Source organism: Ambystoma mexicanum, chromosome 7q (assembly GCF_040938575.1).
Source record: "Ambystoma mexicanum isolate Mex_15411 chromosome 7q, UKY_AmexF1_1, whole genome shotgun sequence".
NCBI lineage: Eukaryota > Metazoa > Chordata > Amphibia > Caudata > Ambystomatidae > Ambystoma > Ambystoma mexicanum.
The window spans coordinates 161,947,488-161,972,920 of NC_090941.1; the positions used below are offsets into that span (position 1 = coordinate 161,947,488).

General features: G+C 40.4%; 1 long non-coding RNA gene across 1 annotated transcript in view; it reads right to left on the reverse strand.

The window, feature by feature from the left end:
- Positions 1–20,587: 20,587 nt before the first annotated feature.
- Positions 20,588–25,433, reverse strand: part of LOC138528784 (uncharacterized) — a 175,679-nt gene continuing 170,833 nt past the window's right edge. Inside the window, exon 4 of the long non-coding RNA XR_011284242.1 lies at positions 20,588–20,633. This is a non-coding gene — a long non-coding RNA (uncharacterized lncRNA). The remainder of the gene's footprint in view (positions 20,634–25,433) is intronic.

The following is a 25,433-nucleotide window of genomic DNA, read 5'->3' on the forward strand; positions in this document are numbered from 1 at the left end:
CGGGGCATGAGCGGGGGGTGGGGGGGTAACACAAGGGAGACAACGGGCATGAGCGGGGGTGAGGGGAACACGAGGGAGACACGGGGCATGAGCGGGGGGTGGGGAGGTAACACGGAAGAGACACTGGGCATGAGCGGGGTGTGGGGTGGAACAGGGGAGACAAGGGGCATGAGCAGGCGGTGGGGGGAACAGAGGAAACATGGGGCATGAGTGAGGTGTGGGGGGATGAGGAGGGTGGGGGGGAACGGGAGGAGACACGGGGCATGAGCGGAGAGTGGGGGGAACAGGGGAGACACGGGGCATGAGCAGGGCGTGGGGGAAACACAAGGGAGACGGGGGGTGAGCGGGGGGTGGGGGAACAGGGGAGACATGGGGAATGAGCGGGGGTGGGGAGAACAGGAGGGAGACACGGATCATGAGCGGGGGAGGGGGGGAACAGGGGAGACACGGGGCATGAGCGGGGAGTGGGGTGCAATGGGAGAGAGACACGGGCCATGAGCGGGGGGTGGGGGGAATGGGAGGGAGGCACAGGCCATGAGCGGGGGTGGGGGAAGGGGAGAGAGACACGAGGCATGAGTGGGGGGTGGGGGGAACAGGGGAGACACGTGGCATGAGCGGGGGGTGGAGGGGAACAGGGGAGACACGGGGCATGAGCGGGGGTGGCGGCAACAGGAGACACACAGGTCATGAGCGGGGGGTGGGGGGTAACACGAGGGAAACACGGGCATGAGCGGGGGTGGGGGCAACAGGAGACACGCGGGGCATGAGCGGGGGGTGGGGGAACATGAGGGAGACACGGGGCATGAGCGGGGGGTGGGGGATACAGGGGGGATATACGGGGCATGAGCGGGGGGTGGGGGGAACACGAGGGAGACACGGGGCATGAGTGGGGGTGGGGGGAACACGAGGGAGACATGGTGCATGAGCGGGGGTTGGGGGGTAACACGAGGGAGACACGGGGCATGAGCGGGGGTGGGGTGGAACAGGGGAGACATGGGGCATGAGCGGGGGTGGGGGGAACAGAGGAAACACGAGGCATGAGTAGGGTGTGGGGAGGTTTGAGGGGGGTAGGGAGGAACAGGAGGGAGACACAGGGCATGAGCGGTGGGTGAGGGGGAAAAGGGGAGACACAGGGCTTGAGCAGGGGGTGGGGGAAACACGAGGGAGACACGGGGCATGAGTGAGGGGGTGGGGGGTACGGGAGGGAGACACGAGGAATGAGCGGGGGGAACCGGGGAGACACGGGGCATGAGCGGGGGGTGGGGTGGAATGGGAGAGAGACACGGGCCATGAGCGGGGTGTGGGGGGACATGAGAGAGACACGGGCCATGAGCAGGGGTGGGGGAACAGGAGAGAGACACGAGGCATGAGCGGGGGGTGGGGGGAACAGGGGAGACACGGGGCATGAGCGGGGGTGGGGGAACACGGGAGACACGGGGCATGAGCGGGGGGTGGAGGGGAACGGGAGGGAGACACAAGGCATGAGCAGGGGGTGGGGGGAACAGGGGAGACACAGGTCATGAGCAAGGGGTGGGGGGAATGAGAGAGAGACATGGGCCATGAGCAGGGGGTGGGGGAATGAGAGAGAGACATGGAGCATGAGCGGGGGTGGGGGAACAGAAAGAACACACAGAGCTTACTGTGAAACGCTCCATGAACTGATGAACAAAGATTGCGGGCGTCTCTCACAATAGACGCACTGCACGCTTCACGGCCGCCAATCAGAGCACACGTCAGATGTCCACGGATATCACGCAAGCGCTTGCCCAATCCCCGTCCTGTCCGCGGAGCGAACAGGGAAGTGTGTCCGCGAAGCAGACACAGATATCACAAATTTTTTGCACTTACATTTTTGTCATTTTTAAAAAATCTACTGGACGGATTTACACCAAATAAAAAAAGCACGCTTTCGGGACCAAGCTGCCCGTCCCGCCGCAAATTTTGTGTAAATCCGTCCAGCGGTTTGGGCTGTAGGCGTGAGCACATTTTTTTCCCATTATGTCTATTGGAAAAAAATAAGTTTTGGGACCCGCACTATAACTTTGCCCCCCCTGGACCAAACCCCACTAAACTTTGCAAAAAAATTCTGAGTGGGCCATATTTTTTTTTTGCAAAGTTTGGTGAGTCATACAAGGGGAGCGAAGTTATAAGCCACCCAGAAAGTGCTCTTCCTATGGAAACAGCAACTTAACCATAACTACATGGCCACTAACGTGGCCATGTAATATATATTCAGTAAAAAAAACTTTGTTAAAGGGACGTTATGGTTAATTTGCGCTACTAAAAACCTATGAAATTCAATAAAAAAAACTTTGCTAAAGGGATGTTAGGGTTCCAAGTAAAACCGAAAAACCCCTAAAATTCGGCAGTTATGGTAAGTTAAACAACCATAACTTGTGCCACCACTGTGCACTGCTAAGACTAACACCCAGGACATCAAAGATGGCATCACAAATGTCATTGTTGACATCACTGATGACATCACATGTGCATTTACTTTTCATAAAAAGTCTGTGTAATGGATTCTTAATATAATGTTCACAAAAAGGTGTCAAGGATCATTTGAAAAAATATCATGAGCTACTTAGTGCATTCATCAATACATTGATATAAATGCATTCTATTATAAATTCTATCAAGTGTAGAAACATACGCATTGTGTGCAGCATACATGATGGAAGTGTAATATACATAATTTTGCCATATTCAATACTGAAATGATAACTACTTTCTTATTAAAGTTTTGCATACATTTACACATGTAATAAGTAGCTAATAAAACCTACTTACTACAGACAAAACACAAATAAATAACAACATATACAAATATGAGTATATACATGGAAAGTGAAATGAGCAAATAAACAATATTAGTAGCAGAAAGTGTTCATAACCTAACTAATTATCTTTTTGCAGAGAAATTATTACTCTGTTTCAAAGGTGCAACTTACCCTATTTATATGAATCACATGATGTGACTGCACCCTAAAGAAAGTAGTGTGAGTACAATGTACACAAATATGAATATATACAGGGAAAGTACAGTAAAATAAGAACTATCAGAAAGTGCTGATAACCCTACTGATTATCTTCATGCACAGAAACCATTGCTGTCTTTCAAACCTGTGTCTTCCCTTATGTATATGTTTCATATGATATGACTGGACCCTAAGAGAATTACTGTAAGAACATATTTGAGGGATAACTCTACACATATAGTACCTTTTCAATTGTTATTTCCTGCCTGCTACTGAAGAAAACCATGTGCCCTAGATATGTCAGTAAAGGAATAAAGGGGGAGCCAGAAATGTGATTTCATCAGTGATGTCATCAATGACATCTGTGATGTCATCTTTGATGTCCTGGGTGTTAATCTTAGAAGTGCACAGTGGTGGCGCGAGTTATGGTTGTTTAACTTGCCATAACTGGCGAATTTCAGGGGTTTTTCGGTTTTACTTGGAACCCTAATATCCCTTTAGCAATGTTTTTTATTGAATTTCATAGGTTTTTAGTAGAGCAACTTACCCATAATGTCCCTTTAACAAAGTTTTTTTTCTGAATTTCATAGTTTTTTAGTAGCACAGTTTAACAATAATATCCCTGACTTTCTGTACATGTAACACAGAACATACTGAACACCCGCTACTGAATTTGATGTCCGCAAACTCTTTTTATGTCCACAGACAGGCGCGGAAAACAGCAGCACTGCCCAAAAAGTCTGGGGGGTATCTTAATTTGTTATATCATAACATATGAACACTGCACAAGTTCACAAACCAGCACACACACACACATCATATGTAGTAATAAATAAGAAGTGTAACCCATATATGTAACACATCTACCATTCATTTAAATACAATATGTTCTAAAATGGAATATACCAAAAGAAGATAGATAGGCTTCCAACATAATTACGAAGGGTTTAGATAGAAGCGCACACCTATAGTAAGTAAGATTAGTAAAGAGATTCGAGGATTATGTTGTATAAACTTTTAGGTGCGGGGGGGAAAACTGAGGTCATGGCACAAGACCCCGACAATAAACAGTAAATAGAAAGAGGATTCAACTTGGGAACCCTCCCGTCCCCTGCACACTTTCAAATGTTTGGATTAATCCAATACAGTTGTTTAAACTGCGTTATATGCATTGTACATACATTTGTTTCTAACACATATGGTCAGACACAGGAGTGTGAGATAAAAAAATATATATCTTTATAGTCAGGCTGTATTATTTTCAGCAAGAATTATAGTTCAGACAAAAATTATTTATAGTGCATAGAAACAGTATCAATAGATAAAGCTCAAATTGAAGAAAAATGGAGTCCAAATTGATTAGCGACGCGTTTCGAGGAAGTTCTCCTCTTCTTCATAAGGCCACACTTGGACTCTTAATGTAAAAGGAAAGCATAAATTCAGTAAAGAAAATTTTGTAAGCACAATGCATAGACTGTTCATGTCATATTAAATGTATACAGTTAAAAAATAAATGGCATTAATTGTATTTAGAACATTAATCTGTCCCTAAAAAATAGGGAATTGAGACAATGTAACATGTTCTAATATGCATTGTAATTCATGCAACATTATAAGATTAACCAGGTTGCCCCTGCTCGAGAGAGGGGCTGAAGGTCTACTGAAGCATCTTTTCCTGCAAAATTAACTGTATAACGTCCATCATACTGTAATTTAGTAGAGTACTACCTCTAATGGGATCTATCACGTGGATGGTGAAACATAAGCTAAAGAAAATTAAATATGTAGGTAAAGCAACACACAGATAGTTCTTAGGCTATATCAATCTAATATGGAAGAAATACAAAAATCGTTACCTCTGTGAGTAGAAAGTGCCGGAAACAGAGAACCGGACGGAGCGGTGAAAATAGATAGAAAGTCTTCGTACATCAGTTAGTTCCTTAAAACATGGCTAATTCCCAAAAAGATACCAGAAATCTAAAGAAAACAAAGCCTGATCAATGCCAAGCTCAATGTTCAAACGTAACAGACATAGGTGTGAGATAAAAAAAATTGAGTAACATACCTAACCAAAATATGGAGGGCGGAAAATAATCAATACAGCGGCCCACATAAGGATGTAGAACTTAAGTATCCCGCCGTCACTACAGAGGTGCCTCAGTATGTGGAAATTCTGTCATACGAATAGCCAAACTGAACAGGAATGAAGTCCTGATTAATATAATATACCTAGCAATCTGATATGAAGTAATGGAAACATAATATGGTGTTTAATCAAGGCAAAAAATGTAAAGAATTACCGTGGTAAGAATGTGCAAATGGCACAATTCTCAAAGCTGATGTGCAACTGATGTCAAGATTGTGTGGCCGGTCAACAGCTGAAGAATCCGGCAGTAATAGGTCAGTTAGAGTATCAACTAAAGAAAGTGTAAGGAAAACAGAAAAAAAAGAAGAATCATGAGACTAAGGAACTATTTCCCTGGTCCCTAGATAGATAAATGCACATGCATTCACGCTTACCTGGAGCATAGGGGGGCAATCCTGAACAGAGTCTGTTCAGCCGAGTGGCTTGTTGTTCACAAACCATGGAGACTACATGTGACCATGGAGATAAATAGAGGACTGAAGTAATAGGTGAAGAAAAAGGACTAAGAAGTAAATGGGCCTCAAGGTCGGCCATCTTGGAACGAGGTTATATTGTAATGAAGGTGTAGATCTCTAGGCATTCAATGACAAGAAGTAACTTAAATCGGGAAGCGTAAAGGTGCGTAACTAAATAAATTAAAAGGAAAAAATTCATACAGTACAGAAACCTATTGTGCGATGTAAATCGGACATTACAAATACTAGTCCGCACATCGTAGAACGGGGAGAGGAAAGTTGAGAAAAATAGTGTACCATGTGAAATAGAGTCGAAATTAGCAATGACAAAGGGTCTTGAATCGAACGAAACGCTCGGATCTTAAAAGGGAAAAAGATAGCACGGAAAAAATGAATATAATGTTCAGATTATCTGGCTAAGGTCATTTAATGACCATGTGTAACCTATCAGTTCAAAATAGGTGGATCACATGGATTCACATTATGCAGGAAGAGGGAAAAAAAACCTTAAATCTCTCTCTCATTGCATGGACAACCTAGTGCAATATAGCAATCTCAATGGGGTAAATGCATTTATTTTACAAAAGATCAAAATTAAATGTGATAAGTATAACAGAATGACAAAAAATGAAAATTAAGAATAAGAACAATTTTTACACTGTGTTTACAGGCAATTATTTTTAAGGGTTCCCAAGTTGAATCCTCTTTCTATTTACTTCCAACATAATTACCTCACAGAAACTCCACAACTAGGAGCAACAGCAGAGCTACAAACCAGTAAGAATACGCCTTACCAGAAGCTAGTAAGTGTACTTCATTTTACTCATATATTTCTAAAATTGCTGTATTAGATACAAAAAAAGTAATATAATTTTCTTTTCTCACAGAAATGTCTGGTACTTTGGAGTAGCTAGAGGAGAATTTCCCATGTGAGGAAATGTCTGAAGATAGTGAACCTAATGGTAGACACTTTTCTATATAAACCAATTAATAAGTATTATTTTATATACATTTAACATATATTTTTGTTTTTTTTACAGACCATACAAACATTGAAAATAGTACATGAAAATAATTTTTGGATAAGACTCTCCAGCGCATGGAAGAATAAATGGACATACTCATGGCAAATTTCAACAATTTGGAAAACTTTGTGGAGGATCACTTGAAAGAAAAAAACTAGATACCATTGTCCCACATGTACCTGTCCCCTCTCACCATATCCCAGTCAATTATCCCCAAACCCTCTCCATGAACAAAAGCGTTTTGATGAGACTTCCATCCCTTCTTCACCTCATATGAATCCTCTTGAAACCCCCAATTCTCCTGTGTTTGTCTCAGTTTCTGCTTCACCTTCTCTGCCATAAATTTTACATCCATATATAATAAAGTAAAATTATTACACAGTTTCCTAATTTATTTATTTATTATTATTTTTTTTAAAGCAGTTGAGGTGTCCGCAGACAGCGCGGGTGTCCGGAATGTCCGTAAACAAACGAAAATGGGGCGTCCTAAGGACACTATACCTGTCTGTACTGTTCGCAGGCAAGTTGAAACTGTTCTAAGAACAATCGAGGTGTCCGGAATGTCTGCAATTAACCAAAATGAATATGTTCTAAGAACATTATGCCTGTCCATAATGTTCGCAAGCAAGTCCAAACTGTTCTAAGAACACATTCGGTGTCCGGGATGTCCGCAATCAAACTAAAATTGCGGTGTTCTAAGGACACTATACCTGTCCGTACTGTTCGCAAGCAAGTTGAAACTGTTCTTAGAACACAAGAGGTGTCAGTGATGTCCGTAATTAATCAAAATGGATGTATCCTAAGGACACTATACCTGTCCGTATTGTTCGCAGGCAAGTTGAAACTGTTCTAAGAACACAAGAGGTGTCTATGATGTCCGTAATTAATCAAAATGGAGGTGTCCCATGGACACTATTCCTATCCTTACTGTTCGCTGGCAAGTTGAAAATGTTCTAAGAGCACACGAGATGTCCGGGATATCCGCAATTAACCAAAATGGAGATGTTCTAAGAACATTATGCCTGTTTGTAATATTTGCAAGCAAGTCCAAACTGTTCTAAGAACACATTCAGTATCCGGGAGGGCCGCAATCAAACTAAAATAGCGGTGTCCTAAGGACACTATACCTGTCCGTACTGTTCCTAGGCAAGTTGAAACTGTTCTAAGAACACACACGGTGTCCGGAATGTCTGCAAATAAATGAAAATGGAGGTGTTCTGAGGACACTATACCTGTCCGTGATGTTCGCAAGCAAGTTGAAACTGTTCTAAGAACAAACCTGGTGTTCGCGGTGTCCGTAATTAATCAAAATGGCGGTGTCCTAAGGACACTATACCTGTCCGTACTGTTCGTTGGCAAGTTCAAACTGTTCTAAGAACACAAGAGGTGTCCGGGATGTCCGCATTAATCAAAAGGGAGGTGTCCTAAGGACACTACACCTGTCCGTACTGTTCGCAGGCAAGTTGAAACTGTTCTGAGAACACACTCGGTGTCCGGGATGTCCAATTAACCAAAATGTAGGTGTGCTAAGAACATTATACCTGTCCGTGCTGCCTAAAGAACATCAATGCACATGCGCACCACACCCGTAAATTCTCCGAACATTGCATCTGTCCGTTACTGTTAGCGTCGCTTGTGTCGCACTTTTAATTAATTTCAGGACCCGAACACTGCCCATAGAACACCCGCGCGCATGGGCACAACCGTTCCTGTGCAGCTAATGTCCTGCGAACACCTCTTCCGTTCGCGGACATGTTCGCGGCACCATCATGTGACCGCACCCACGCTGAGCGTGTGTCCTGAACTGCGGACACTCTCCGGGTCCCCGAACATTTTAAAAGTACCTTTTCGGGCAATCCACAGTATTTTATACTAAAAATGCAGCATAGCACATGTCCCAGACAATAACCCTGACTTTCTAAATATTTTTTAGAACTTTTTGAGCCCTTTTGGGGTGTTCGTTCTGTCGGTGGACAGTGCGGCTGTCCGCGAACCATGCCCCAGCACCCCTATAAAAGGCCACACCGCAGAGCTCATCCTCATTGTGTTTCTGGCTACCTTACAGAACACAGTGTATTTTGCTGCCAACTTTTCAGATTTTCTTCTGAAACCTGATGGCATCCATGGCTCCTCTACTGCCACCTGATGCTACATCTGCCTCAGGACCACCCCCACCCCCTCCAACACCACCACCTCTCCAAGGGCCTGAAGAGGGGAACAGGCGTGAGGATGTAGAGGAGGATGAAGAGGATGACAAGGATGAGGTAGTGGAAGTCCCTACTACCAGCACTCGCCGTGAGTCTTGGGTGTGGCGGTTATCTACCATTCATGGTAACGTATCCAAGGCGCTTGCGAACAAAGTTACCTGTAACCAGTGCAAAATGGTGCTGAGTCACGGGAAGCTTGGTTCGTACAGCTTTGGTACAACTACTATGAAGCGACACCTAAGGTCGTTCCATGGTGGGGCCGTTTGCAAGGTTGTACCTTGCGAGGAGCGTAGTAGGTTGAGTTCCTCTACTTCGTCCTCTGTTTCCGCTCCTCTCACCACAAGAGACACTCCTGTGGGAGAGCGCATCCCTCCATCTGCCTCACAGGCCATTCACAATGCTGATGACCCTTACCTTTTGAGGGTCACAGTTTTGTGTATGTACTGCACCGCAGTACTCTACAGGGGGGAGAGACTTCGAAGTGCTTTGAGACTCTGGTCTCAGAGCACGAGAAGACCTGCCCACTACCTAAATAAGGCCCACCCTACATATTCCTCTCTTCACCCACCCTTTCATATCCCTGTGGTTGGTGTCCCACCCTTACCCTCATTTCCCCTCCTCTCCTAGTGTGTTGTGTGTAAAAAACAAAAAAAATTATAAAACAACAAAAATCCCCCAAAAAAGGCTCTTTTCAGAGCCACCTTTCACAATCTAAAAATAGAAGTGACAAATAAATGGAGCAGGGTCCTGTGCATTTTTTTAAAAAAAAGTCAGCAGACAGTTTGCGAACATCTAAAATTTTGGGGTGCTAACCTATCAAAATCCTTGCACTTTTCTATAGGAGGAAGTGGTGGCTCTGAAAAGATCCTTTTGGTGGTGTTTCTTTGTGTATAAAAAACTTGAAAGAGTAAACACCTACTGAAAAATGGATGGCTGTAATTCCACAAAAGGACGCAATGCATTTTGTACATTTCTCAAATTACCAACATAAGTAAGATGGACTCCATCGCTGCGAAAAATGTATGTGCTACGAAACATAATATTTTCATTGTGAAAAGAGGACATGCCAACATCTCTTAGAAAGGCACAAACAGCCTTATTGACATTATGCCTCGCTTTCTCCATTTGTGGACCAAATGAAGAAGAACGCAGCCACAATTGCCTTCGCGATATACAAGAACAAATTACTTGGGAATTTGGAAACATATCCATGATCTTCCCAAGTCTTTCTTTCATCGCAAATTGCAAAGAAATTCCTGACACATGTCCCAAACTGTTCCCTCCACAATGAATTATAAATATGTCTGGATGATGCTCTGTCTGCAAACTAGCACAGAGAGGTAGCAAGTCTAGCCACTTAATTCCACGTACTCCATGCCAGTGCAATTCCACATGAGGGAATCCAAGATCTACAGCTACTCCACAGCGTTCTGCAGCACCTCCAACCAATGTATCCATGAGTCTCCCAAAATCTAGACAATCTGTTTTCTGAAACACACAGCCATAGCTAAATGTTCTTCTCTCAGGAAAAATACCTTCTGACAAACTGTCTTCTTACAGAACCCACCCACCAAACTTTACTGCCCAATCAATTCCTCTGCTCATTCTCATTTGCATGCCTCTCCACCCCAAATACCCATATGTAATTCGTGGTGTCCGTGGACTTCCGTTATGTTCGCGGACATATCGTAACCTAGACAGTCCTTCTACCATTTCCACTTCACTCTCTGTGCCATTCCCTCATTGGATACCGGTAAATAGTCACACAACCATCCACCAATCACATTCAAGACCTCTACATCTAACTGCATCATCAGAGTTCAGCACTTGAAATATACTGTAGATTATTCTGAGTACAAGTCTCATATCATTGGAAAGCACCTACTACAAAAACTTACTGTACAAGTCTCCAAGATGTCTACTTGCAACTGTGTGCATATCCACATGAATGAATGCAAACAACAGGTATGCATTTTTTCTACACAGTACAAATACAAATCTTATGAATGCATATACACAAAGTAACTGTCACTTAATCTGTATAATCTACAAAATAAATGTACTGTCATTTTTCCCATCTACTATTATCAACTGTCACTTCCAAACCTGTCTGCTATCTAAAAACATATTTACACACACAGCTATCTAAAAAATTAGACACAGCCAGGATAAGGTCAAGCACCTTCAAACACTCACACAGATAAACACTAACAGTGAAAAACTCCCAACTGCAATAACACCACTACCTGTACATCATACCCTTCTGATTTAGTACCCACACCTTCACAAAATGCATACATTCCATGCTTTTCTATAAACTATCTGCCATTTACCTTATATTAAATTGCAAAATAAGTATATAATTATTTCTTCTATCTCCTAACATCCAATAACACAGCCTTAAGAAACCAAGCATGTTTCATACACTTTCTATTCTATTTATTTGCATAGCATGTTCAACTAACATAATGTAAATAAAATATGAAGGCTGCATACAGTCAAAGGAAACTACATACTATATACACACAAAATTACTAACTTTTTTCTTTTACAATTACAGTGAAGAGCACACTCCTGAAAAGCAGCAGAATCCAAAGTACAAACAACAACTCAGAAGAAACCTAATATTTCAACACAAAAAGAAGTAAGTACAATATTACCATAACATTCTTACTGGTACTCAAACACACTGTATGGTTGATTCATGGTATTTGTGCACCCAAAGAAAAGATAAGTGCACCATTATGCCCACAAATATCCATTTGTTAAACAGGAATTTGCAGACAGAATGCTGCACAAATCCCCATTTTTCGACGCACAAATGACATAACTCAGCCTCTAGAATGTTCTTATTGCAGAACAAAGAACTGTTTTAATCCTGTACCATTAGATTTTGTATTTGTGCTTCTCCTCACCGCTAGCTTACTTTCTGATGTCATCTGAACCCCAGTATAGTAATACACAAATATAAGAGTAGCCTCCACCCACCATCACATACATCTCTACCATCATACTAAGACACTCACGCACACAGCACACAAGCATTGCAGAACAACCCAACCCATACCTTCTTTATTTTAAAAAGTTCAAACAAAACAACTAATACAGTTATTTAGCAAAAATAAACATGTTTCAAGTACAGAAACTTTGCCTCCTCTATCAAAATCTAAAACGAAACAGAAAACAATTATCAAGAATTCAGCTACCACTACTGCTAAAACTACTCCTATAAATCTTCATATAATGGCAAGTGAAAATACCCCAAAAAATATTTTAGCAAAAATGTTCTGCCACAGAGTCCTTCAAAATCTTATAAAAACAGGAGAGAAATCAAACACATCCCTTAAAACCTACCGTAGAAAATTAATGTTAGAAGCCTTGATAGACAGTGCAATCCTACTGAAAAGAACATTATTTATTTTAGTGTTAAAAAGAATGAAACCACTAACAAAACTAATTAGTAAATTACAAAAAAAAACTTCTCAATAAACGGAATGTCAACAAAAATAACTTCTTAAATATCTGTGGAGGTGAATGGAGTCACACCACAAACACAGAACCATATTTTAATGAAGAAGCATACAAACAAAAGCAAACAAATATGATTGCTATACATAGCAGTGGACGAGGTTATGAAAAAATTAATAATACCATAATGGAACAAGAAATACTACTTACAAAAATATCCTCTGAAAACTCAGAATTACCTCTCCATTCGACTGGACGAACACATCCAGTATACAAATGGTCATGCACATCAATGTGTAACATTCCCAAAACATCTTTCAAATCTTTACGCCAATTTCTCAATCAATATGTGAAAGGCAAAGACAACATCAAAATGAAACTGCTGAAAATATGGATACCTGTCCAGTGCGTAAATACACAGGGCTGCAAGCACATTCATTAGCCTGCATTTCAGTACCAATTTGCAAAAGCACCTTCCATCATATCAAAATGATATCAACTCATCATCCATATATAAGAAATCTAGTCTATAAACTGTACTATGCTAAAAGTCCTGCATTAGCACTAGACATTTTAAATAACAATCTTCTACATGGTACAGCCAAAGAACTACTTGAAGAAATTGACCATATACAGGAAAAATATTTTGGAAGTGAAAGCAACTTACAAGCTGCAATACCTTTACAACAAACTAGCAACTATTGTACACAAGGCAACCTTCTACTACACACATACACAAAAGAAATACTAACATTTAAAATTACATCCACTGAAATACCAAACCATGTGTGTGTGTGTTGCTGCAAAACCTTTGATATAACTAACAAAAACTATAGACATAACATACAAAATAGACGATAATGAAGATTCTAAATGGTTTGAATTAGCTCTCTACCTTATAGCAGAAAACAAATATGAAATAACTGACCCTTTAATACTTTGCAGTTACTGCACTACAAAGCTTGACAACAACCAAACTCCTTCACGTGCTATCACAAATAATTTGGAATTATGTCCACTACCAACACCCCTGCAACAACTCAATTTATAAGAGAGCATCATAATTCAAACAGTACACCCATCTCAAGCAATACTACGTCTTCAACCAAAAACAGCAAAATTACCTCCCTCAGAATTGGTGAAAGGTATTCGTGGCAAAGTAGTTTATTTACCATTCAATCTGACAGAAAATGTACACACTCTAGGAGTGCAACGTCTAATAGAACAATCTTTAATTATCTTAGTAAATGGTGTACCAACAAAAGACAAATAAAACTGGCAACAACTCGTCAACTTACATAAAGTTAGACAAGCCTTGCAATATTTAAAAGACAATAATGAGTACTACAAAGAAATAAATTTTGAAGAAAACTTAAGTGGAACAACTGAAATAATTCAAGAGTCACGAGAAACTGGTCAATTTGAACTTCTGGATACCGATACAGTATCCAATTTTTTAGACCTAAATACAATTCAACCATTGCACTCTAAAGACAGCATAGATGATGCACCAGAAACGTACCAAATGCGACAAACCAAAGGATCACCAATGAGCATATGGGAAAAAAGTATAGAAGTACGTGCTTTTCCTCTACTATTTCCTACTGGCAAAGGACGAAGATACGATGACAGACCCACTCAAATAACAGCATCAGAATACCGCTCATTACAAATGTATTCTGAAGATCCCAGATTTAGACAAAATGTGGAATACATATTCCACCTACTCTTTGAAAGTGAACTAGCAACTCTATGTTACGGAGTTGCACACATATTGAAATTGGGAACACAGTTTCAAAATATGTTGGCTGTACAATTAATACAAAAAGTGCAAGAAAAAGATGAGGATTTACAATCAAGTATTACAAATTTGTTTGCAAACATGCATGGTACGAAAGAATACTGGTTCCAACGTCACGGAGATGTACGTTGTATGATCAGAAACCTTGGACCACCCACTTGGTTTGTTACAATAAGTTGTGCAGAATATGCATGGGAAGATTTACATGATTTCCTACACATATCAACAAAAACAAAACTAACATAGATATACTAACACCTGGGCCCTCATTACAACACCGGCGTTAAACCATGGCGCTATTAGCACCATGGTTGGTGCCGGTGTTGTTTTTACGGGTCCGCCATGGTTCAATGGGGAATTACCACCCCATTCCCAGGTTGGCGGGGCGGTAATTCCCCATTGAACCATGGCCCTTCCCCATTCCCATTTTTACTCCATAGGGCTCAATGGGACTGGGGAAGGCGCTAAGTACGGTACCGCAAATTGTGGTACCATACTTAGCACCAAGGACCCTTTGCGGGTCCCTACTTTACCGGCTGGTCTAGACCAGCCGTTCAGGTTGGGTCCCGCAAGGGGACCTCGTAATAAGGCGCTAAGTGCTTAACGGCGCCGCAGCCTTTTACGGCACCATTAAACACTTAGCACCAGGGTCGTAATGAGGCCCCTGGAGAACTTTGCTCTCTAGATCCTGTTAATGTTTCAAGATATTTCCATCATCGTTTCATTGCTATGCTACACTTTATTTGTAATAAAACTGTTCCTCCACTCAGAGAAGTGGAACACTTCTTTTGGAGAAAAGAACATCAAGCCAGAGGAGCACATCATATCCACATGCTTTTATGGATTAAAGATGCTCCTAAATTTGGTCAGGACAGTGATGCCAGTGTTTTGCAGTTCATCCAAAAATATGTCACTTGTGAAATCCCTTCACAAACGACAAATAGTGACCTTCATGCACAAATTGTACAATTTCAAAGACACAAATGTGGCCAATATTGTCATCGCAAATACAAAAAGAAAGGGAAATACCACACCAAATGCTGGTTTGGTTTTCCTAGACCAGTTACAGAAACATGTGAAGTAAACAACTTCATGTCTTCAGTTAGACATAATGTTAAAGGTAAATCACCTAAGAACACATATTACATAAAAAAACAGAAGAATCAAAATATATCAATGATTACAATGCAATCATTGCCCACTTATGGAATGCAAACATAGATGTGCAGTACATTGCAGTACATTGCAGACAATTCCACTGTAGTTGCACGATATGTTACAGCATACTTTGACAAAAGCAGAAAAAACAGAGCTTCAAGACCTCTTGAATGACCTATCATCAGACAAAACACTATCTCAGAAATTGTACAACTTAGGCATAAAAATGTTCTCTCATAGAGAATGTGGCACCTATGAAGCTGCAGATTGTTTAACCGGTACTGCTTTGTATGGAAAATCTGAAAATATAGTATGGCTAAGTCTTGGTCCTGCTCAATCTAGAAAAAGAGTTCTCAAATCATAGCCACAAATGATGCAAACAGCCAAGACATTTTGAAAAACAATTTACTAGACACATACTACTCGAACAGGAGTACCACTTCTCGAACAGGAGTACCACTTTGGAAAACATGTGTCTATACTACATAGCCCAAAACTTTGCATACAAAAATAATATAAAACCTGATGAAAGCAAAGGTAGATGTACAGTGACAGATTGTGAAGGCAGCTTAGTAAAACATACCAAACCAAGATTAATTAATCATATAAAATATTTAAAACTCCTCAACAGAAAGAACTATATTACATGTCCCTCCTACAACCTTTTAAACCATGGAGAAAGGAAGAAGAGTTACTAGATAACTATGACTGCTACAAAGATGCTTTCAAAGCAAATGAAAGCACTATCACTGATGTGAACTTTATGCAGTGCAAAACAATGTTGCAAAATGAACAGCAACATGAAGAAGAACTCCATGCCCAACTAGATAAGGATACTCCTGACAGTAGTCAACCTTCTATAACAGGAAGCCAAGAACCACTGGGACAGCCACTAATAGCAAATGAGGCAGAATTAGCTATAACAGAAGTAGAAAACACCATGTTTCACTTTGAAGAAGATACAGAAGATTTAACTGCACTGCAATCAAAACTAAACAAAGAGCAGCGCACCATTTTTGAAGAAGTAACAAAACAAATTGCACATGGTGTACAACATGAAAATAAAGAATGTACCTGCCATAATTACAAACCTACACTACTATACGTCAGTGGTGAATCTGGTTCAGGTAAAACATTCTTAATCAAAACCATCAGCAAGTTCCTTCAACAATTGACAAACAACAAACTGTCAGCTGTTGTAACTGCCCCCACAGGATTAGCTGCCCACAACATAGGTGGTGTCACTTTACACCGATTACTACTCCTTCCATTAGAACACCAAAACAAATTAGATTATTACAAACTTTCTACAGAAGCTGCAATGGAACTGCGCAGAGTTTTGAAACAAATGAAAATGCTACTAATATATGAAGTGAGCATGGTCTCCAACCTAATGGTAGCTTTGATTCATCTCAGATTGCAAGAAGTACTTAAAACAAACTATGAAGAACTCTTTTGAGGAAAACACATTATTGTTTTTGGAGATCTTCTTCAATTGACACCAGTGAAAGGTGATCCTATTTTTAAAACCTTAGGACACAAACTCTGCCATAAAACTATTGGCAGCAAAGTAAATGTCAACCTTTGGCAACATTTCCAATACACAGAATTAACAGAGAACATGCGCCAATCTACAGACCTCACCTACGCCAACATTTTAAAAAGTATTAGAGTTGGTGTCCTATCTCAAGAATCAAAAAAAATATCAATTGTATGCCCTTAATGCCAACTCTTGTAAGCTGTTTCAAATTCAATGAAACAATGTTAAAAAAAGAAATGCAACCAATAATTGAAATTTTCTCCACAGACAAACTGGACGTACATGGTATTACACTACCTATGTGTCAACAAGCCACAACAAGACTAAATACCTTAGAAAATTCAATCTCCAACAGAGCTGGATTGGAACAAATATTAAAATTATCCTTAAACTGTAGAGTAATGCTTAAACGTAACCTGGACGTGGAGCAAGGACTAGTTAATGGAGCACTGGGTACAGTTGTTGGCTTTCAAACATACCCACGTGACAACAACAGTTTGTCAATATACTCTTTAACAAACTTTCAGAAGTAAAAAGGATAGGGCGCTCAACAGCTCAATTTGTTCTCTTCAAAGACATGTATGTACGTAGAGAACAATTTTCTCTAACTCTTGCATATGCAGTCACCATTCATAAATCCCAAGGTCTTACCCTATACAAAGCATTGATAGATATTGGTAACACAGTCTTTAAAGAAGGCAAAGCTATGTAGCACTATCACGCTTACGTACACTTGAAGGTCTATTTCTAATCAACTTTGATGCAAGTAAAGTCAACGCTGATATTCCTTGCATTCTAGAATACAATAGACTACGTTCACTATACACCCCCAATCTAAAAGCATATCCTGTTCCACAAAAAATAAAACGTAAAAGAAAACTAATTCTAACAGAAATGCAACAGAATATGACTGCAAATCCTCCAAAGAGAGTAAAAGAAGCTAATACTTCATCATTCACAATAAGTAAAGAAGAACCTATTAGTCAAAGTAACTTAGGTACTTCTTCAGAAAGGCAACATACAATCCGAAAAAATGACTTGGACACAGAACTACCTGGTCCATTCAAATTATCAAATGTAACTGGTGTAAGTTGTTACGCAAATGTAGCAATTAATATTCTATTTCAATTGCCACCAATTGTTGACAACATTTACTTACACAGTACAGACCAACTGTGTTTGCAAATGTCTACAGCCTACAGCCTTCACCCATGCACCCTTCCACAACCACCACAACATATCACACCCATAGTAGCTTATAACCTCAGTACTTATAACTTCGGTCTTCGGTCCAGTCTGGCCACAACTCCAAAACATATCACACCCACACATCACACCCATGTTTGATTCTATGGGTGTTATCTATGGGTGTGATATGCTGCGGTGGTTGCCACCAGGTCCTGGAGTCTTGGGTGCATGGCCTTCGACCATGCACCCAAGACTCTAGGCCCTGGCGGCAACCACTGCAGCATATCACGCTCATAGATCACACCCATAGAATCAAACATTTTTAACTAGGCCTCATGGCATTTTTAATGTCCGCGGACACCTTGGATGTCCTTAGAACAGTTTCTACTTGCATGCGAACAATACGGACAATTGTAGTGTCCTCAGGACACCTCCATTTTCATTTATTTGCGGACATCCCGAACACCAGGTGTGTTCTTAGAACAGTTTCAGCTTGCCTGCGAACAGTAGTAACATCCCGAACACCACGTGTGTTCTTAGAACAATTTCAACTTGCCTGCGAACATTATGGACAGATATAGTGTCCTCAGGACACCTCCATTTTGATTAATGGTGGACATCCCAAACACCAGGTGTATTCTTAGAACAATTTCAAATTGCCTGCGAACAGTACGGACAGGTATAGTGTCCTTAGCACACCTCCATTTTGATTAATGGCGGACATCCCGAACAACAGGTGTGTTCTTAGAACAGTTTCAACTTGCCTGCGAACAGTACAGACAGGTATAGTGTCCTCAGAACTCCTCCATTTTCATTAATTTGCGGACAGCCCCGACACTGCGTGTGTTTTTAGAACAGTTTCAACTTGCCTGTGAACAATACGGACAGGTATACTGTCCTTAGGACAGCCCCATTTTCATTTATTTGCAGACAGCCCGGACACAGCGCGTGTTCTTAGAACACTTTCAACTTGCCTGCGAACAGTACGGACAGGTATAGTGTCCTTAGGATATTCCCATATGGAACGATTATGGACACCAAGGACAGCGCTACTGTCCGCGGACACAACAAACACAACAGCGGTGCCTACTACCTAAATAGATACACTATTCAAACCATCTCTTACCCCCCCACCATCCCCAAACAGTCTTATAGACCAACACACTTGCCAAAATTGTATTTCCCCACCATTTGACACTGCGCTGTCCGCGGACGCCCGCGGATAAAAGATGGCGGGCGTTTCCAGAAATCTGACGCACTTCACGCTCTTCACCATCCAATCAATGAACACATTGCATGTCCGCAGACATGACGCAAGCCAATTAACCAATCAGGACACTGTCCGCGGATCGAACAGGGAAGTCTGTCCGCGGACCGTACATAGATATCACTAATTTTTGGTGACCTACTTTTTGGCCTTTTTTAGAAAACAACTGGATGGATTTTCACCAAATGTACAAAAGCACGCTTTCAAGACCAAGCCTCTGCTATTGGTCCAGATTTGGTGAAAATCCGTCCAGCGGTTTGGGCTGTAGGCGTGAGCAAAGTTTTTTCCCCATTCAGTCTATGGGAAAAAAAGATATTTTGGGACCCCCATACAACTTTGCCCCCCTGGAACAAAACTCAACAAACTTTGCAAAAGAATTCAGAGTGGCCTATATACTTTTTTTGCAAACTTTGGAGAGGATTCATCCAGGGAGCGCAAAGTTATAAGCCGCCCAAAAAGTGTTCTTCCTATGGAAACAGCAACTTAACCATAACTATATATATAATGATTAACCATCTAGTCTGAGTCCATTGGGATGAGGTGGATGATGAGTATCAAAAAACACACAACCTTCATAAAAAGAAAATGCATGGGGCCCATTCCTTGCATAGAAAGAGATCAGCACCACCTGCAGAACAACCATTCACCAGTGCATCAACAACTCCAACTGGAAATGATGCCTCTTCATCACCAGTGGTATCCACTACACAGACTCCTCTGTTAAGACACCCGATGTTACCATGATGCAAGTAATGAATGAAAAATGAGGTGAATGGGTAGTCAAGGAAGGTGCTACATTTAACATTTAACACATGGCAGGAATCGCACAACACCAGGTTACCTGTCATTGTTAGTTTTCTATAAGTGTCAATTTTTTCCCCTTTTTTTTAAACAAATTTAAATAAAATACTTAAGAAGATATGTTTCTTTTTATTTTAATAACCTTTGTTACATGTTTCATCGTCATCCTTATGTGTTTTCCACCCCTATTCGACCCCCCTCTTTCGATATCTCAAAATGCCCTTTTATGGGCCACCTTTTAAGTTATAGAAATATTTAAAAATGAACAGAAACTGCAAAAATATATTGCAATGCACATTGTAATTTATTTGATGTAGTTTCAGTAATCAAACCCCTCAATTGTTTGTTTGTAGCCAGAGTTACAATGTTAACAAGGGAAACATTTTATCCGCAAATAAAAGCAACCCAGTCGTTGCTAGTCTTAGCCATGCAACAGAAAAACAGCAATTCATTGAATGCATACTGTAGCGATACAAAATAATATTTAAAAATTACAACTCTGTATCTACTAATGTGCATTACACATATATAGTGAATTTACTAAATATCTTACCAAATGGCTTTATACATTTTCTCTTCTTTCTTCCATAATATCAAATCTGAAACAAAATAAAATGTAGTACATAAAATAAAAATAAAAATGATTTCTCTTTTTTTTCATAATGGTACTAAGTGAATACTGATTGTATTCCTTGTGCACAACCATCAACAGGTTGTATTCATGATTCATACTATAGCAGAAAAAACTTCTTGTTGGAGAGAAAAAAACTCTATTTAGATATTTTAACAATTTACCAATTGTTATATGTACATATTCAAATGATACTCTATCTAACATAGGATGTAAAATAAAAATGCCAAGAATTTTATAAAATAACAATTGTATCAATAAAACAGTCTTTACAAAATAACACTTTGAAAAAGTAATGGCTGCTACAGTGCAGTATAGGAAATAAAATTGAATATTATCACCTCAACTATACTAACCCTTTACGTATCTACGAACTTGGTTTTGCATCAGGAGGTTCTTTGCACATTCTGCCGTGCGTCTTCCATTGTTCTGTCTCAAAGCCTCGGAATATCTATTATGATTAATCATCTAGAATCCACTGAGATGACATTGATGAGGACTATCTGGAATTGCACAAACATCACAAAAGAAAAATTCATGGGTCCCATTCCTTGCATAGACAGTGATCAGCACCACCTGCAGAACCTCCATCCTCCAGTGCAACGACAAGACCAACTGCTAATGAAGCCTCAACTTCAGCAGCAGTGCCAACTGCACAGCCTCCTATTTTACCCAGTCACAATATTTCCATTATGCAAGTCATGTGTAGGCGATGCCTCAAATAGGTAGCCAAGAGAGTTGCCACATTCAAGGAATAGAAGAGGTTAATCCCTGAACACCGGGGATGAACCTGTCATTCTTGTTTTATGTTTTAAGTGGCAATTTATTTCTCCTCTTCCAATGTCCTATCACGAATACTAGGACCATAAATAATGAGAAACCATCTAGTGTGAATCCACTGCAAAGATGTGGATGATGCTGATCGGGAATCCCACAAAATGCATTACGTGGACAAACGTCAGCATCACCTTCAACAGCACAACATCACCAACAGTGTCAGCTGCACTTTTCCAATTTTACCAGCTGCTCCATCTCCAACAGTGCCACAATGTTCTAAATATAGATTGACATTTCATGGCAGATAATTGAACAATATCTAGTGATAGTTCGCTGGGATGATGAAATCGATACAGCTACAATAAAATACACACAAAAAATGACTAAAATAAACTTGCAAACCACCATCAATTCAACTACCTCACAAAACACTCTAAAGACCTAAGAGTACTGCATACCTGAAAGTGCATTAATTTTACAAAAAATACAACCTCACTAACATAAATACAAAAACGAAATGCCTGCAGATAAATGTCATTCATTGACAAATCAAATGTTATATTCCTTAAACTTGAAAAATGCATTACATACATGCCAAAAAAACACAGCAGATGAAAAAAATCATAATGACCAACTAAAGCAGAGGTAAATACAGCTAACACACAAGACTGCAAATAAACCTTCAAACATTTAAACATGTATTTACACTTTCACACCAGTCACACTCCTGCCACCTCCATAGCGAGGGTTCTGGAATCAAAAGGATAAAACTGCAGAAAATGGTGGCCTTTCTTATTTCCAAAAGGAATACCAAAAAAAGGACTATATACTAATAAAACTACTAAAATGGATGACACATTTCCCCCACAACCTATCCCAGACAGCTACACGAATCGAAAAGTATCACCAACCTATAACAAACAATGAAACTCACATAAATCTATTTTTCCCCACCCAGCATCTTTCATACCTGTGGCTATTAGACACGACTGCAGAACCTTCTTTGTATACGCGGCTGAACATACATTTTTTGCAAACCCAAAATCAATCTAAGCCAGCCTTCAAAACTCCAAATAAATTAAGAGAACACCCATCCAGATCAAATACCAAACACAAATGAAATCTGGTAATGTATCATCCACAAAACGATAGGATTATTGCACAGAATGTTTATGTTTATAGACGCGGCTACAAATATAACCGTGTCTACGGGTAAAACGGATTAAATCGCAAAAAGCGGGGACATGCCTACGCACTTGCTATTTATATATGTGATTATACAACAGCCCTTGATGGCCGTTTGCTGATAGCCATGGCTATTTACAAAAGCTACGGATTTAAAATTATATTTGCACTCCACCAAACCCCAAACAAGTGTCAATAGCATACCTATCAGTCCACCTCCACTTCTCATGGTCCTCCTCCACCCACCTAGTCTCTTACAATCCCTCAATACATCTAAAATGCTACCCTACCCAAACTTTTGGATAGGCATGGCTACCACATGTCCACAAACATAAAGTGCCATTTGTCTTCATATAGCCGCAGCTGCAAAGGGGGTGACATCTACCTGTGGAAATCAACGCTGCATGCTGAGTGGCTGTTGGATAGCAATGAATCATTACAACAGCACCATCAACCAATTCAGAACTACAAAACACACACATCATACAAACCCTGCTCATACAAACTACTAGAAATTCAAACTAGGAATCATTTTTCTGGAAACAGAAAGACTGCAGATATCATGGCTCGATTGAAAACTGTGTGGCTGATCAGAGACAATTGGCTGCTTTGGTTACTGGCTTTTTGTAAGAAACTATATATTAACATTGACCTAGATTCCAGAGATTTTACAATTAAATGATTTGAATTGCAGGGAATGCGTTGGTTCCAAGTTTTCCCAAAATGGTTCAGTCTGAGAAGTACAGGGTACTCAGACATCATACTAATTCATTGTGGGGGCAATGATTTGGGGAATGCACTAGGTGTGTCCCTTACTTTATTGATCAAACAAGACAAGGGAAAACTAATGTAAAGAATTTCCTCACACCAGCTTCATATTTTCCAATCTGGAACAGAGGCAAAAATGGAGATTGACCACCAGGTTTAACGGTAAAATTGAGAAATCCCAGAGAAATATTAATAAAGCAGTTTCAGCATTCATGAGAGACCACAACCAATTAAGGATTTTGAACAACAGCATACAGTACTTCATGACCAATTTCTATAGACCTGACGGAGTACACCTACCTAATGAAGGAAATCCTTCAGGAGTTCCTTCAAAACATCAGAACAGAAGTTCAGATGTGCAGTTCAGATGTGGTAAAATGTACCCCAAAACAGTCGTTTTAAGGACTACTTATGACATACAAATACACACAAATACACAACTACAATAACATAAAACATTTTTTATTATACCCGTGGTTACATTTCATTGGCTTTTATCATACTGTGGTTACAAAAAATGTATAAAAAGGGATCCCGCTCTTTATACTACAATACAACTTAAAAAATCAATACAGTACAACACTACTCATGTACCTATATGAATAAAGCAAGCAGAGAATAATACACAGCAGTAAACTGGGTAAACAAACATTCCACAGCCACACAACATAATACCTTAAGTAAGAACACACAATCTAAAATACATTAAACAGGGCATCTAAAAATAGAATACAATTGATCCTTTTTATATTCATTTTATTAAACAAATTTTTTCTCTTTTTCTCCAAATTCTCAAATATACAAAAGCTTGAAAACACACAGCCAAAATAAAAAAGAGTCCCAAACACCTACCAGGTCACTGACCATGGCCTTTGGCCATGGCCAATGATTTTTCACTGCAACGTCAATATACCTATAGAAATAACTTTCAAAAACAAATGAAACATTGCCACCCCAAAATATATAGCCATGGGAACAGAACTACTTGTACCCGTGGTTATCTGTAGTCCTTGGTATCCTCGAATATAGCCGTGAATATCGAATACACGGCTGGAAAGAAACGCTTCCCTACCCCCTCAGGCCATCACCAAGTGCCCCCCTCATCTATACCAGATCCCCCCACTCCCCAGACGGCCTCCTCACATCCAACGCCCTTTCCATTTCACCCCAGAACACATGCTGCTTCTATGATGCAGTTTGCTGTCAGATGTTGTTCCCTGTACCCCCCAAATCCCAAATTGTACTCAGTACCCTCTAGCCATCCCCCCACCTCTAGCCCGATGGCATGTGTATGTTTTTTGACCTGCAAATAGCTTTTTACTGTGTTTCATTTTCCCATAACCTTGGCTATAGCCGTGAATATCTCTTGCATCGAGAGAAAAACAAGATGGTGGTTGTTTCATTTCTAAAAACACCCAGTTTTGGGTAAATACCCCAAACATCTCTATTTATATTTGGGAAAGGGGACACCCCCTTCTCCGTCAAATATTTAAATAACTACTGCACGGAATAATCCCAAACCACACATGGATCTTGAGTCAACGGTTTGTGCCCAAGTTGTATCAGACCTGGTCAAAATCCATCTAGCAGTTTGGTCTCTGCTCTTTGGCAAAAATTGACCTTGTTTGTCTTTGGGAAAATAAATGTACGCTTAATAACTTTTCTATTTCTTAACAAATCTTTACGAAACTTTGCAGTCTGGGGGGCCCATCGGTCTTTAATCACATTCGAAATTTCACCCAAAACCGTTACTCGAATCAAAAAGGTATTAACGATAGAATTTTGAGGGGTGCCTATGTGTCTCCGAATTACCTTAACTAAAGGGAGGTGACCACTGCCCCATAATATACATATATATAGGAAAGTCCATTTGAGCCAAGTCACACATTCCACAACGCCACCTAGTAGCCATCGCTGGAAGTTCACCTCCAGTTGTGAGCCACAACAGCATGATATTGTGGGTATGCAAATGACCTCGAATGCAAACCTCGTTCTCCAGGAAATTGTCTTTGTGGCATTACGTAGGCTCTGTATTTGT